Source organism: Mobula birostris, chromosome 30, assembly GCF_030028105.1.
Source record: "Mobula birostris isolate sMobBir1 chromosome 30, sMobBir1.hap1, whole genome shotgun sequence".
NCBI classification, from domain to species: Eukaryota; Metazoa; Chordata; class Chondrichthyes; order Myliobatiformes; family Myliobatidae; genus Mobula; species Mobula birostris.
Window position 1 is genome coordinate 24251980 of NC_092399.1, and position 12182 is coordinate 24264161.

General features: G+C 42.1%; 1 protein-coding gene across 3 annotated transcripts in view; it reads left to right on the forward strand.

Moving 5' to 3' along the window:
- Positions 1-6518: 6518 nt before the first annotated feature.
- LOC140190482 (uncharacterized) overlaps positions 6519-12182 on the forward strand; it is a 66965-nt gene continuing 61301 nt past the window's right edge. For 2 of the 3 annotated variants that reach the window (XM_072247099.1, XM_072247100.1), the window contains exon 1: positions 6519-6666. The gene's annotated coding sequence lies outside the window, so the exon portion shown is untranslated. Of the gene's footprint in view, positions 6667-11051; positions 11114-12182 lie in introns of all 3 variants that reach the window. The other variant, XM_072247101.1, reaches the window with a different exon arrangement.

Sequence of the window (12182 nt, forward strand, 5' to 3'; positions counted from 1 at the left end):
TGCATCTTTCCTTTAAACATCTTGCAGGAAAAAAGCTGATCTTCAGATCTAATTGAAAAAACTCAGTTTATGGCACCACATTCCAGAGCCAAGATTACTCCAACCACAGTGTCAAGCTACAGTATTATGTGTATGTGCATTCTGTATCTGCAAATCAAAAGGTCAATCTACCAAACTGGCCCTGATCTACAATATTGCTTTCCAAACAAAAAAAAAAGTTTATGAACACGAGCAAATCTGCAGAAAAGTTCATGATCTGGATTACTTCTACACTCAGTGGCCACTTTATTCCATTCACTTGTACACCTCGTTAATGGAAATATCTAATCAGCCAATTGTGGCAGCAATTCAATTCATAAAAGCATGCAGAATATGATCTGGGATTCCCCATATGGGGTCCACGGACCCTTTGCTTAATGGTATTGGCCCATGGCATAAAGAAGTTTAGTTGTTCAAACCTTGCATCAGAGTGGGGAAGAAATGTGATTTTGACCCATGGAATGAACGTTGGTGCCAGATAGGGTGGTTTGAATATCTCAGAAACTGCTGATGTGGGACTTTAAGACACAGCGGTCTCTATAGAGTTTACAGAGAATGATGCGAAAAACAAACTATTCAGTGAGCAGCGGTTCTGTGGGTGAAAACACGTTGTTAATGGGAGAGGTCAGAGGGGAAAGGCCAGACCGGTTCAAGCTGACAGGAAGGTGACAACAGCTCAAATAACCATAGTAGTGTGCAGAAGAACATCTCTGAACACACCACACGTTGAAGTGGATGGGATGTGTTGTGTTCGTCCATCGTCGACGTTGATAAGGACCTCAACACCATTTGATGGTGTCGAGACTAGCACGTGACTTGGATTTAAGTGAGGGAGAGTTGTGCGGCGTCAGCCTCACTCTCTGTTCCCAATTTCCACCTGGATCCAGTGGCAAGACAGAGTCGAGACGGCTGGAGATGGGACTAGGTGCAATGGATGACCAGGACATCTTCTGTGTCTTGTCCTGCTCTACACGTTCCACGACGCTTGCAGAGACCGCCTTCTTGACCGTTGGACCTTCCATTGATCTCGTCCGCTCAATCCGCCAGAGTCTGTTGTTGCATACTGGGATAGACAACTCCCTATCTCACCGAGGGTTTGAGACTCATCGGCTACCCTCACCTGGTTTACCCGGCTTGTCGAAGCCGTTGCCTGGGGTGTGGCCGCTGTTGCATGTATACAGCTACGGGGAGCCACAGGTGAGAGCTGAGTGCTAGGTGGGGACCAAAGGTGGACTAACCGCCCTGAAAAGGACGTGACATGTTCCCCCACCAGAGGTGCTACCCCTCCCTGACACGCCATACACCCCAGTGGATGGGATACAGCTGCAGAAAGCCACAAACATACAGCCAGCGGCCACTTTATTAGGTACAGCACAGTACTCCAGCACAGCCTTTGAGGAAAAGGATGTTTGACAATCAAGACCTAGGTCTAAGCTAGTGGTCGGCAGGCCAACAGTAATCCATCTCCTGTATGCTTTGTATTACCTGTTACAACAATGGAAAATCCGGTTTAATGAATTTAAAGGTTAACTTTACTTATCACATGTACATCGAAAAAAATAAAATCTGTCATTTTGCTTCAACGGCCAACACAATCCAAGGACGGGGCTGTGCTCAGTCCAACAAAACATGCCCTCAACTTACTAACCCTAACCGTACATCTTTAGTATGTGGGAGGAAACCAGAGCACTAGGAAGAAATTGATGCGGTCAGAGGAAAACGTGCAAGCTCCTTACAGACGGCAGTGGGAATCAAACAGCTTTCAGTAATCGCCAGTGCTGTAAAGCAATTAGGCTAGCTGCTACACTACTGCGCCTCACTTTGATGATGTGAGCTAATGTCAGTGTAATGTCTCAGGCCAACATAGAACATAGAATAGTACAGCACAGTACAGGCCCTTTGGCCCATAATGTTGTGCTGACCCTCAAACCCTGCCTCCCATATAACCCCCCACCTTAAATTCCTCCATATACCTGTCTATTAGTCTCTTAAACCTCACTAGTATATCTGCCTCCAGCACTGACTCAGGCAGTGCATTCCACGTACCAAACACTCTGAGTAAAAAACCTTCCTCTAATATCCCCCCTTAAACTTCCCACCCCTTACCTTAAAGCCATGTCCTCTTATATTGAGCAGTGGTGCCCTGGGGAAGAGGCACTGGCTATCTACCCTATCTATTCTCCTTATTATCTTGTACACCTCTATCATGTCTCCTCTCATCCTCCTTCTCTCCAAAGAGTAAAGCCCTAGCTCACTTAATCTCTGATCATAATCCATACTCTCTAAACCAGGCAGCATCCTGGTAAATCTCCTCTGTACCCTTTCCAATGCTTCCACATCCTTCCTATCCAACCAGAAATGGACACAGTACTCCAAGTGTGGCCTAACCAGAGTTTTATAGAGCTGCATCATTACATCGCGACCCTTAAACTCTGTCCCTCAACTTATGAAAGCTAACACCCCATAAGCTTTCTTAACCACCCTATCTACCTGGGAGGCAACTTTCAGGGATCTGTGGCCATGTACCCCCAGATCCCTCTGCTCCTCCACACTACCAAGTATCCTGCCATTTACTTTGTACTCTGCCTTGGAGTTTGTCCTTCCAAAGTGTATCACCTCACACTTCTCCGGGTTGAACTCCATCTGCCACTTCTCAGCCCACTTCTGCATCCTATCAATGTCTCTCTGCAATCTTCGACAATCCTCTACACTATCTACAACACCACCAACCTTTCTGTCGTCTGCAAACTTGCCAGCCCAGCCTTCTACACCCACACCCAGGTCGTTAATAAAAACCACGAAAAGTAGAGGTCCCAGAACAGATCCTTATGACACCACCAGTTACAATCCTCCAATCTGAATGTACTCCCTCCACCACGACCGTCTGCCTCTGCAGGCAAGCCAATTCTGAATCCACCTGGCCAAACTTCCCTGGATCCCTTGCCTTCTGACTTTCTGAATAAGCCTACCATGTGGAACCCTGTCAAATGCCTTATTAAAATCCATATAGATCACATCCACTGCACTACCCTCATCTATATGCCTGGTCACCTCCTCAAAGAACTCTATCAGGCTTGTTAGACACGATCTGCCCTTCACAAAGCCATGCTGACTGTCCCTGATCAGACCATGATTCTCTAAATGCCCATAGATCCTATTTCTAAGAATCTTTTCCAACAGCTTTCCCACCACAGACGTAAGGCTCACTGGTGTATAATTATCTGGACTAACCCTACTACCATTTTTGAACAAGGGGACAACATTCGCCTCCCTCCAATCCTCCGGTACCATTCCTGTGGACAACGAGGACATAAAGATCCTAGCCAGAGGCTCAGCAATCTCTTCTCTCGCCTTGTGGAGCAGCCTGGGGAATATTCTGTCAGGCCCCGGGGACTTATCTGTCCTAATGTATTTTAACAACTCCAACACCTCCTCTCCCTTAATATCAACATGCTCCAGAACATCAGCCTCACACATATTGTCCTCACCATCATCAAGTTCCCTCTCATTGGTGAATACCAAAGAGAAGTATTCATTGAGGACCTCGCTCACTTCCACAGCCTCCAGGCACATCTTCTCACCTTTATCTCTAATCAGTCCTACCTTCACTCCTGTCTTCCTTTTTTTCTTCACATAATTGAAGAATGCCTTGGGGTTTTCCTTTACCCTACTCGCCAAGGCCTTCTCATGCCCCCTTCTTGTTCTCCTCAGCCCCTTCTTAAGCTCCTTTCTTGCTTCCCTATATTCCTCAATAGACCCATCTGATCCTCGCTTCCTAAACCTCATGTATGCTGCCTTCTTCCACCTGACTAGATTTTCCACCTCACTTGTCACCCATGGTTCCTTCACCCTACCATTCTTTATTTTCCTCACCGGGACAAATTTATCCCTAACATCCTGCAAGAGATCTCTAAACATCGACCACATGTCCATAGTACATTTCCCTACAAAAACATCTTCCCAATTCACACCCACAAGTTCTAGCCTTATAGCCTCATAATTTGCCTTTCCCCAATTAAAAATTTTCCTGTCCTCTCTGATTCTATCCTTTTCCATGATAATGCTAAAGGCCAGGGAGCAGTGGTCACTGTCCCCCAGCTGCTCACCCACTGAGAGATCTGTGACCTGACCCGGTTCATTACCTAGTACTAGATCTAGTATGGCATTCCCCCTAGTTGGCCTGTCCACATACTGTGACAGGAATCCGTCCTGGACACACTTAACAAACTCTGCCCCATCTAAACCCTTGGAACTAATCAGGTGCCAGTCAATATTAGGGAAGTTAAGGTCACCAATGATAACAACTCTGTTATTCTTGCACCTTTCCAAAATCTGTCTCCCAATCTGCTCCTCTGTATCTCTGCTGCTACCAAGAGGCCTATAGAATACCCCCAATAGAGTACCTGCTTCCTTCCTGTTCCTGACTTCCACCCATACTGACTCAGAAGAGGATCCTGCTACATTACCCACCCTTTCTGTAGCTGTAATAGTATCCTTGAACAGTAATGCCACCCCTCCTCCCCTTTTTCCGCCCTCTCTATCCCTTTTAAGGCACTGAAATCCAGGAATATTGAGAACCCATTCCTGCCCTGGTGCCAGACAAGTCTCTATAATGGCCACTACATCATAATTCCATGTATGTATCCAAGCTCTCAGTTCATCACCCTTGCTCCTGATGCTTCTTGCATTGTGGTACACACACTTCAGCCCTTCTACCTTACTGTCTTTACGCCATTTATTCTGCTTCAAAGCCTCTCTATATGTTCGATCTAGCTTTACTCCATGCACTTCTTTCACTGCTCTATCGCTCCGGGTCCCATCCCCCTCGCAAATTAGTTTAGACCCTCCCGAACCGTGCTAGCAAACCTACCTGCAAGGATATTGCTCCCTCTCGAGTTCTGGTGCAACCCATCCAATCTGTGCAGCTGTGCAGCAGTGAGGTTTTATTGCAGTCCATCAGTTCTAACAGGCAGGCAAATTTGTTTGCATACCCAACACCAAAATATCAAAACAGGCATACTAAGTCTAGTTATGTCACAGTAAGAGATTACGAGGAATATATAGAAAAGGCTTCAAGGGTGTACTCAAAGCGTCATGGAACATATAAGAGAACAGCACAGGAAAATACCCTTCAGTTTATGATGCTGTGCCAAGCTAATTAAGTGCTAAACTAATCTCTTCTGCCGACACAATGCCCCTCCATTCTCTTCATATTTGTGTATTTTAGAGCCTCTTAAATGCGTCTATCATATTTGCCCCCACTACCATTCCAGGCAGTGTATTCACATTTCGACTCTGTGAGAAAGAAACTGGTTGTCTGTGCTTCTCATAATTTTGTAAGTTCCGTTAGGTCTCCTCCACAGCTTCTGTTGCTCCAAAGAAAACGTTAAAGAAATGCCCCCTTAAAGAAAATATAACTTCCATGTCAACTTAAAAATCCCTGGGCATTGACCAATCAAAATGGAGAGGAATCATCCACAAAAACATGAGAACATCAGGAGAATGTAAAAACCCTGCTCAAGTGGCTGAAGGAACAACTACCTCACAAACTGACCATTGGCAAAAAAAAATACCAGATTAACCAAGTAAGTATCCTCCACCTTTTACAAAACAAAGAAGGGAGGGTATCTTTGACCTTTGACAAGCAGAGCCTGCAGAACTCCAAAAGGCATGTTTGACTGCTGTGAATCCGCTAAAACTTCCGTGCCAAATTGAAGGAAACACCTTATCATGCCTGCAGCAGGAGCTCTTTCTTCAAAGGGGTACAGTTCCAATGATGAGGATACAATTGGCCAAGAAGATTATACCCCATTTTCCTTTCCAGTGAATCTTCCCTCACTGGAAGGAAAGATGGTTCCACCATCTTCAAGGTGTGCAAAGTCTATTCACTGCTGCCTTTTTCATCCATTAGAATATTGGCTGCTGAATGGATATATCTATTTTAATTAGTACATATGCAATATTATTTGTAACAAGTTAACTTATCTTTGCAATTTACAACTAACAACAAAAGTAGTAAAACAGCACACGAATTTGGACTCCAAGATGAGTTTAAGGTTGAGTGTGTTTTTCTTGTACGCACGTTTCAATTAACACGTTAATTATGGGGATGTATAGCTTTAAAAGGTGGAGCTGTTTACTGTCAAATTAAAGCTCTTAAATGTATTTGAATTAGACAAAGCTACTGAACAATGAACAAAGTTACTTGAGACCTAGCAATATTTTAGAATCAGAATAAAAGGGAGTATTTAAATTTTAAAAGGATTAGACTGGTAAAATTGACAGAGTTCCAAGATTTATTTGGTCAACAAGGCAGTATTTTCATGAAACGGATTAAAATAACGTTTACATGTCAAGAACTGGATTACAATCTGTTTCCCCTTGCGTTTGTTTACACATCAGATCGGCTGTGCAGTTACTAAGAGAGACATGGCAACATTAGGTGGTATGTGTACACAGTTGGAAGTCTCATAGTGTTAACAGATTGAGAACTGGACTACTGCTGATCAGAATGATCATGTACTCCGGCAAAAAGTGAGTTTGCAGTAGCCTGCATGGGATTCTGATATGAAAGAATAAACAAGATTTGCTCACAAGTTTCCATTTTTGTTCAACTAAAATTGAAAGGTAGGAATTCTTACTTTGTTTTAGGAGATTGCACATCTTCATTCTGCCTGGATGAGGATTGAAGTTACCGGTAGAAATGTGGTATTGGTGACTTTCTTGTCTTTTGTCGTAGCTTTATATTCTATTCTCATCAGCATCTCCCTCGTAAAACACCAGCACTTTATTGTATTACAGATTGTATCAATTGATAGATGATTGATAATTGATAGATAAATGAGATAGCTCACTGCTTAGTTAAGCTCGAAAATACAATAAGTTTTTTTTGCTAGTATCCCACCTGAAAACATGAAGCAGTGGAATTAAATGCTATGATAAATAAAGTACAAATACTGTAATATCAAATATTCTGCATGTATTGCTTTAGTCAAAGTGCTTATTTTTTTCAATATAGCAGTTAAGATCTTACCATCGACATAAGTTTAGCATTAGATTAATTAACAAATGGAAATGATCAGATAAGATACTCCTTTCTTTGAGATGTAAACAATAAGTTTTTGCTAATACAGCATATCTGTAAGTGAACATGTTCAGGACATCAGAAGAAGATAAATAGGAATTCAGGGCTACATGAAGCATGTTAAATTGTGTACTGGTTTGTAATTGTCGTGTGCACCAAGATTCAGTGAAGAAGGTTTATTTGGGTGCTAAGCAAACAGATCATGCCCCACATAAGCACATCAAGATAGTGATAAAAAACTGAACGCCAAATATGATGTTGCAGCTTCAGAGAAAGTTCAATTCAGGTAAATGCATAAAGTGCAAGGGCCGTTATGAGGTAGATTGAAAAATTAAGAAATCATCTTTAGCATTTGAGAGGTTCATTCAAGAATCTGATAACAGCTGTTCTCAAGTCTGGTGATGTCTGCTTTGATCAAATAAGCTTTATTTAGAATTTTACATTTAATTTTTCCTTGTGAAGAAGTGATATGTGTAAATATAAATTTTATTCTTTTTAGTTAAATCATATTTGTCATATTTTTTGTTACCTTCTGATTGAAAATTTATTTTTAAGAGGAAATCTGAAAGTGTGATGAGGGGGGTAGGGGCTTGGGGAGTCTGGTAGGTGTGAAAAGAGGCAAATAAAACAGGAGCATTATGATGAAATCATTGTGTGGATGTTTAAAGTTGGACCTTTGCTAATATATATTCTTGTGCTAAACCTAACACTTTTCCACTTGCCTCCTACCCAATGTCTCAACAATTATTTAATTTGTCATAAAATATAAGGTGGCTATAAAATACAGATAATCCTAATTGGAGAAACCCAATTAATTTTACAAATCTTTGAAAGCAATGCAAAGCATGTTAAGAGTTAAATGTAAGAGCTGCCAGCACAGTCAAGAACAAGAGAAATTTTGTTTTCAGTTCATTGAAATATAACTAAAATGAGTTACAATAGCAGAACACCAAATTGCTGTTGATTTAACTCGTCCAAGTCAACAGAGAGTGGAAAATAACTTGTGTGCACTTGTGTTTTACTAACAACACCAACTTAGTCCAACTTGTTTCTGCACGTCCCATTTCTGCATCATATCTAAAACTCTTCCCTTTGGCAAGACCTTTCTGTAAAGGCGTCAACCTTATTGCATCAAACTTGTGGCACTCTTGTATATTATATCCATAAATGGAATTTTTATGAAACATTTGAAATATACCATGTTGGAAAATAAGCATGAAATTACAGTCGGAAAGTTGAAAGCATACCAAAAGGCTAAATTCTCATATGAATGGGTCAGACACCCAGAAACATTGGCTGCACTTCAGCAGGTAAAAACAGTGGAATGAGGCCTAGTCCCATTGGAGATGGCCTGTTTTGGTTATGGAGTAGCGTACCGAGCCATGCACTGTAAGCGGCATGGTAGTGTAGTGGTTAGTGCAATGCTTTCCAATTCTGGCGATCACCAGTCAGGGTTCAATTCCCACCACTCTCTGTAAGGAGTTTGTAAGTTCTCTCCATGACTACGTGGGCTTGTTGTGGGTGCACTGGTTTCCCCCCACCTTCCAAAGACACACAGTTAGGGATAGTGAGTTGTAGCCTGCTATGTTGCCGCCAGAAGTGTGGTGACGCTTGTGGGCTGTCCCCAGCACAGTCTTTGGATCGTGCGGTCATTGCTGAAACACATTTCATTGTCCTTCAATGTTTTGATGTACATGGGATAAATAAAGCTAATCTTTTAAAAACTATCAGCAATTAATCAGCCATAAGTAGCAAAAAAAAAAGCAAAATAGAAATCCAACTTACTTATCAGGAATTATATTAGCCCTTGATTTCTCTTTACTAAAAATAAGTGTAAGGACTTACATAGGTCAACAGTTTTATGCCTTACTGCAGGGGATCCCCAACCTTTTTTGCACTGTGGACCGGTTTAATATTGACAATATTCTTGCGGACGGGCCGACCCGGGGGCGGGGGTGGGTAGGGTTGCCAGCGGACAAGAGTAGCACTCAAATACGTTGTGTTTACCCAGAGAAAGACTACAATGACCATGACGTCTTGCGTGGGCACCAGTGCGTATGCGTGTACCTGCCGATTTTTTTTCTGCCATTCGTTTTGGCGATTCTGTTCGGGTTGGGGGGTGCTAATCACGACCGGAATATAGGTGATAAGTGGCTAATACACTCAATTTTATTTCTAAAAGGGTTTATCTAACGAATTTAATATTAAACACACAGCGCATATTTTCCTCGCATGAATATAGTGATAAGTTAATTATCAGGGGAGGACAGGGGAGCTTGAAGTAAGTATTGAACGAACTTCCAGTAGAAGTGGTAGAAGCAGGTTCGATATTATCATTTAAAGAAAAATTGGATAGGTATATGGACAGGAAAGGAATGGAGGGTTATGGGCTGAGTGCAGGTTGGTGGGACTAGGTGAGAGTAGCGTTCGGCACGGACTAGAAGGGCAGAGATGGCCTGTTTCCTTGCTGTAATTGTTATATGGTTATATAAGTCAATAGCATCATAACATTTTAAGTAACGTTTGGATATTAAACACACAGCACATATTTTCCCCGTATGAACATATAAAATCATTGCAACACACCAATATCGCTGAATCAGTGGGAGCCCTGGGCTTGTTTCCCTGAATCAAGACGGTCCTATCAAAGGGCGATGGGAGACAGCGATACTCGAACGTGGTTCCTTATGTCCAGTCTATTCCGCAATTTAGTTTTCGTTGCATTCATTGCAGAGATATGTTGGAAATTAAAGCAATGTTTTGAGTGCTTTCATGGCTGTCTCAGGATATTTAGCCTTGACTTTGATCCGGAATGCCGGCAGAGGTGTTATGTCAAACATACTTTTCAGCCCGCCATCATTTGCAAGCTCAAGGAGTTGATCTTCTTACCGCACTGACATGGATGACGCGCGGGTAATGACCTTGTGTGTGTTCAAGTTCAACAGTGGGCGTGACAGGGAATGAGGAAAGGTGCAGCTGGCTCATATCGCCAAATCATATCGTTTCCTCACAGCCCGGTAGCACATGCTTTGTGGCCTGGTACCGGTCCACGGCCCGGTGGTTGGGGACCGCTGCCTTACTGAATACGCTTTACTGGACTTTGCAGCAGTAGAGTTTTCCTTCCCCACCAAGCCAAAATCCATTTTAGACTGTGTAGGGATATGGTGAATGGGCTTGAATCTACACCACTGCAAGATACCTGCTAAGTCGCAACTGGTTCTTTCATTCTTTTGTTTTTTTATTATTGTGGTGTTTAGTCTTTGCTGGCTAGGGCAAGATTTAATATCCAACCCAAGTGCCCTTAAGGCGATGAGGAATTCTGAAGAGTCAGATAGATCACTCGCCATAGGTTATCTAATTTCTTATGCCAGTTATTGCCAAAATATTTATACTCCAGCTATATTGCTAATCAATAGTGACTCCCAGGATCTTAGCAATAGGGATTTGGCAAGGTTAATACCATTGACTATTTAAGAAAGTAGAGTTTCCCTTAAAGGGTATAATTATTTTCTGCCATTTGTGTGGCATCAACATTGGCCAAAACTGCTACATGCAGTCATTGACTGCCTCATTTACTGAGGAACTGCAAGTGGAATTAGCATTGTTGGATCATCAGCAAATATCAATGATAGAAGGAAACTCACCGATGAAGCAGCTCTAGATAGTTGGACCAAGGGCACACTCTTGGAGGACACCTGCTGGAATATCCTTTGGCTGAGATGCTTGACCCTGAACAACTACATCATCGTCCTTTGAGCAAGGGATGATCCTAATCATTGGAGAGTTTTTACACATAATTCCCATTGACTCTAGTTTTACCAGTCTCCAAGATGTCACACTTACTTGAATGTTATCTTTATGTTAAGGAAGTTTCACCCAGAACCCCCTCTACTCTGGAATTCAGCAATCTATCCATGTCTTGTCTTAGGTTATGAGGAAACATGGAGTTCAGTGGTCCTAACAAAGTCCAAAGTGGTCATCAGTAAACAGGTAATCTATGAATCATAGCACGATAGACGACACATTCCTTAATTTTTCAGATGATGGAAAACAGACTGATTGGGTTTAATAGCTGGAATGGGCAGCGTAGTGGTGTAGTGGTTAGCACACCGCTTTATAGTACAGGTGACCCGTGTTCCATGTCCACCACTGCCTCTAAGGAGTTTGTATGTTCTCCCTGTGACTGCATAGATTACCTCCAGGTTCTCTGGTTTCCTCCCACAGTCCAAACATGTACCAGTTAGTAGGTTAATTGATCATTGTAAATTGTCCTATGATTTAGCTATAAATAAATCGAGGGATTGCTGGGCAGCATGGCTTGAAGGGCTGGAAGAGTCTATTTTGTTCTGTACTTAATAAATAAATTAATAAATAAATCCTGCCTTTTCATGACAAAGACATACCTGGGTATGTATTGAGTTATTGCAAGTTATTATAACAGTACTGGAACAGTGTGATTGTAGACATGTCTAGTTCCAGAATGTAAATTATCAGGACTCTGATGTTGTCCAGTCACTGAGGCTTTGCTCAATCCAGCGTTCTATATCATTTCTTGCTGCCACATGGAATAAATTGCATTGCCTGAAAATTACTTTTGTAATGGTGGAGTTCTGGAGATGAATCTGAGATGACTCATTTATGGTTCTTCTGGATAAAGTTGGTGCAAATTTCGGCCATGTATTTGGCATGTACCAGGTGAGTTACCTTGAAACCATGGAGTTTCCCGAAGTTTTCTCTTAGCTTCTAATTGTCCACTGTCATGCTGAGAGAATGCATTGGCTGTGGGATTGCCAAGCTCTATTAGACCTTGCTTTTGTAAATGAAGGTATATACAATATTTAGTTGTGTCTCTACTAGACTGGTATGTCTCACTATTACTTTCATTAGCTTTAGTATGCAGAGTAACTTCTCATATGGTACTTACCAAGGTCTCCTGATGTAACTTCATGTGGCTTCTTCAAAGTGACATACCACTACTTTAGTGGGGTGAGGGAAGTCTAGTCTTCAGAAGCCATTTTGATCCAGACTTTCCTTGAGCTACATCAATTTGGATACTAAA